A 4,668-nucleotide genomic window follows, 5' to 3' on the forward strand; every position below is an offset into this window, starting at 1 on the left:
AATTTGCTTCCTTATAGAGGAAATTATACAGATAGCTCAAACCCATTGTCCTATTAGTGAGTTCCTACTCGTAAGGAACTTTATAAAAGAGAAGAACTGCCCATAGTGTTTGCAAAGGCTAGAAACCTTTATAGAAGCAGACTGCTGTCTCTTTCTCCTACAGAGCACTGGTCACAGTTGGTCAGCAGCAAGCTAAGCATTTATAATCACTTTGCCACCAGGACTCTTATATGTAATTATAATATGTGATATGTTTTATATGATTGTAAACAAAGCAAGGGCCATGTGGAGGTGGCCGTATCTGACCTTTACTTACTTTGCAAAATTCCTGTCAACAGCATCAATAGCACTAAACCAATTCCCATGAGGTCAGACATACTCCCATGCTTCCATACCTCTTTCTCCTCATCTCAACACCAATCTTACTGCTCTACTGGGTCCAAAATCTGATGCTATAGCTCACAGACCACACAGAATCATATGAAGTTAAAAGGTTTTAATCCAAATCACAGCCATGTACTGATTGATGATGAAAACCTCTGGTAGCAATAAAAAGTTGTCCTTAAAAAATGTTATAATCCAGATTAATAGCAAAATTCAGTCAGGACAGCTTCTGAAATGTGCTCGCAGGCCCTTCAGCTTTGAGCCTTAAGGCCAGTGTTATCAAGTTCTCCCTTGTCAATATTGTCTTTCTCCATCCCTACCCGAGTTGTCTAACAATCGTGGTCTAAGGCTCTTAGCTTAGCTCTAGTTCTGTCCATGGCAGGTAGCAGTCCTCAAGTAACTCCATCTCACATTGGTTCTCTGTTTTGGCTATGGCTGCTGCTGTCATAGGTGTAGCTAGAGCAAGAATTACATGTTGTTGCTGCTGCTGCTGCTGCTGCTTCTTTGCTGGCAGTGGCAAGGTCTTCCTTTTCCTTCTGCTGGATAACTCAATTTAATGGTCAGACTGACTAATCCACTTATAGGTTGGTCAGATAGCTAATCCTCTTGTTAAATAGGCTAACTTGCCCTATTCACATATTCCCACCCATCCACATGGTCAAGTCAGGCAATGGCTAGGAAGTCATACCGAAAGATAAAATCTTAACTCCACAATTTTATATAACTATATGTATCTATATATAAATCTCTGAGAAGAATAGGAAGCCCAGAACACTTGATTGTGCTTATGTGAAAACTATATTTGGACCAGGAGGCAGTCGTCAGAACAGAGGAAGGAAACACTGCATGGTTCAAAATTGGGTAGGGTGTATGCCAGGGATGTGTCCTATCTCCAAACTTTTTAAATCTATATGCAGAACAGATTATCTGGGAAGCTGGGCTCTATGAGGAGAAATGTGGCATCAGGATTAGAAGAAGACTCATCAAAAATCTGAGCTATGAAGATGACACAACCCTGCTTGATGAAATGGAGGAGGACCTGAAGCACTTGCTGCAGTAGGTCAAGGACCGCATTCTTCAAAATGAATTGAAGCTCAACATCAAGAATAAAAAGATTCTCACCACTGGGCCAATTGGCAGCATCATGATAGATGGTGAAGAGATTGAGATTGTTAACAGATTTAGTTTGCTTGGCTCCACAATTAGCACTCTTGGTACCAGAAGCCAGGAAATTAAAAGACAAAATGCATTGTGAAAGTCTGCTGTTAGAGACCTCTCCAGAGTACTAAAGATCAATGATGTCAGTTTGGAGACTAATGTGCACCTGATACAGGCCACAGTCTTTGCAATTACTTGCTATGCATCAGAAAGCTGGACAATGACTAGGGATGATAGAAGGACAATTGATGCCTTTGAGCTATGGTGCTGGAGAAGAGTGTTGAATATACCATGGACTGCTAGGAGAACAAAAAAGTTCATCTAGAGAGGGTGAAACCAGGCTACTCCTTGGAGGCAAGTATTCTGAAGCCTGACATACTTTGTCTGACATACTTTGGACATGTTGCAAGGCTGGACCAGTCCTCAGAGAGGAACGTCATGCTTGGGAGGGTGGAGGGATAGCGCAAGTTGACCACAACTTATAGCAACCCTATTAACAAAATACCTGAAGCCTTTCTATGACTATCATCATTTCTCCAAGTTCATAAAGTTTCCAGAGGTATATGGTTTAGGAAGTGGATGCTACTCATGCTTCCAAACCAGTTGTAAACTGGGAGCTCCACCAAACAATGTCCACTGTGGGCAACCATTATGGCATTTGACATCCCCCCAACAAGGGCATGAAGTTCAGCATCATAGCAAACCCAGATCACCTCAGGACAGCAAACTGATATATGAGTGTTGTACCACTCAGAAGAATGTTCCTCTGTCTTACAGTATTTGGTTGACTCTAAACAAGAAGCTAAAATAAAACACCACCAAACATTAAAAATGACCCTCAACCAAGAAAAAATACCCATCTTACAGATTCCAGCCATTTCACTCAATCTCCAAAATGGAGACAAAGGCTGGCCTCAAATATAAGGGCCCTCCACAAGGTCTTCTTTACTCTAAACAAGAGGCTGAAATAGGAAAAAACCCCAAACATTCCATATAGATAGATCGGTAGATATATAGATGATATAGATTTAACAAGCAAAATTTTATGATACATTCACTATAGAAATCTTTAACCAACTTGAAATACAATTAATCTCTTTAACTAGGTAAAAAATTAAAATCTCCAGCAATACTCATAGTGATCACCTGGATTCACAGGAGTGGATGTGGGAGGAATATAATAATGGAGAAAGAGCCTGGGTTGGACATCGCTGCCCACGTAGTATACAGAGTTGTGTAAAGGAAGAGGAAAAAATGTTGCCTAGAGGAGCCTTGAGGAGTCATGAGGACTCTTAGCTGGTTGACTTGACTTGTCTCCATGTGAGGACCAGGTCAACAGGTCTGAAATGCTGGGAGAAGTGTGGACTCCTGCACTTGCAGCTGATGCCTACTTGAATCTAGCCGTGAATGCCTGGGGATGGGCTGACCAGAATCCAACCAGATGAACATAATATGGTGTATGCTGTGACCTAGGGTCAGCTGCTGCAACCTGATGGCTTGGTCTAGGCTGGTCCTTGCTTGTAGACGCAGATGCTCAAAGCTTCCAAGGTGGACAGAAGATCCTTCAGCAAAAAAGACATGCTTGTTCCCTCAGAGTACTGGTTTGATAGGGATGGGCAAATCAGAAATTGGCTGTCTAAAAGGGGGATATTGGAACATGAGGTATGAAGTAGCTGGCTTACTTGTTTCAGGAATGTAATTACTAGTAAAATGATTTTAAGAGGTGAAGGGAACCCACAATATAAATGAATGAAATATAATGCAAATGAAAGACTGTCTAAAACACCATGTATATGAATAATAAAAAGAAAATGTAAAGCCACAATGTACAGAAATGATTGTACAAAACAAAATGTATTTGAATGAAGCAAGATATACATAAATGATTGTATAAAAAAAGAATTATGATACAAATAAATAAAAAATTCTGAAAACAAAAATCCACAGCCAATTTCACACTTGCTAGTGAAACATTACAGGTCCTCCTTTCACATTAGGGCTGAGGCAGATGCCCATCCCTGCTTTCGTTACACACTGTGCTCTAAGTCCTGGTCAGTGTGGCAAGACAAAGATATTAAAGGTATTAAAACATCAAAAGGCTCAGGCCGCAGGGGGTGGAGGGATAGCGAGGGCCTACAGAGGCACCGAGCAAGGCTTCAGCAGCAGCGACCATGATCACTTTGTTCAACAAGCTGCTGGATTGGTTCAAGGCCCTGTTTAGAAGGAGAAGATGGAGCGCACAGCTCCAATGGAGTCGGGCTGCAGTAAGGACTCTGGCAAGACCACCATCGTCAACCACACTGCGTCAGCACAGTTCAATGAAGACATGATTCCTACTGTGAGTTTCAACCTGCGCAAAATCACCAAAGAGAATGTGACATCGAGCTCTGGGACACTGGAGGACAGCCCCGTTTCCGCAGCACATGGGAGTGCAACTGCCAAGGGGTGTGTGCCATCCTGTACATGGTGGAGGCCGCTGACCAGGAGAAGACGGAGGCCTCAAAAACACGAGCTCCACAACCTACTGGACAAACCCGAGCAGCAGGGCATCCCGGTCTTAGTCATGGGTCACAAGCAAGGCCTCCTAGGAACATTGGATGGGAAGGAGTTGATAATGAAAATGAACCTGCCTGCCATCCAGGACCGAGAGATCTGCTGCTACTCCATATACTACAAAGGAAAACAGTGGCCCCACAGTGGCTTATTCAACATTCAAAGTCACATAGAAACTGAGACCAGAGAAGCTGAGACAGAGGCCCTTCTCCCTTGGACCAGGGACCGTCCTCATCCACACCTGAAGCTGCAGGGGACGGTTAGGATCTGAGCAGGTGGCAGTCTGGAGAGAAGGAAGGAGATGCAGGATGGACTTGAGGAGCAAAGGTGGAGCCGGCCCCTGGAGCAGATACCAATCTGGGCACTGGTGGGTGGACCCACCCTGTTGGTGTTCACCTCTCACTCCGCCTTTCCCTGCAGGCTTCAATGCTCCAGGCTGACACAAGCACCTCCTCTCTACCTTCATCAAGTGAGGAGACCACCAGGCCAAAGGGACCTTACCACCCCCAGCAGCCTCCTCCTGCCGGGCCCTGGACCCAGGTTCTGCCCTACCCCTGGGCCCCACCTCCATGA

The 4,668-nt window shown here is 44.1% G+C and overlaps 1 pseudogene; it reads left to right on the forward strand.

The window, feature by feature from the left end:
- Positions 1-3,710: 3,710 nt before the first annotated feature.
- Positions 3,711-4,275, forward strand: LOC102863967 (annotated as a pseudogene).
- Positions 4,276-4,668: the final 393 nt, after the last annotated feature.

This window comes from Elephantulus edwardii, unplaced genomic scaffold (genome assembly GCF_000299155.1).
Source record: "Elephantulus edwardii isolate Elephantulus edwardi_28Jun2011 unplaced genomic scaffold, EleEdw1.0 scaffold00174, whole genome shotgun sequence".
NCBI lineage: Eukaryota > Metazoa > Chordata > Mammalia > Macroscelidea > Macroscelididae > Elephantulus > Elephantulus edwardii.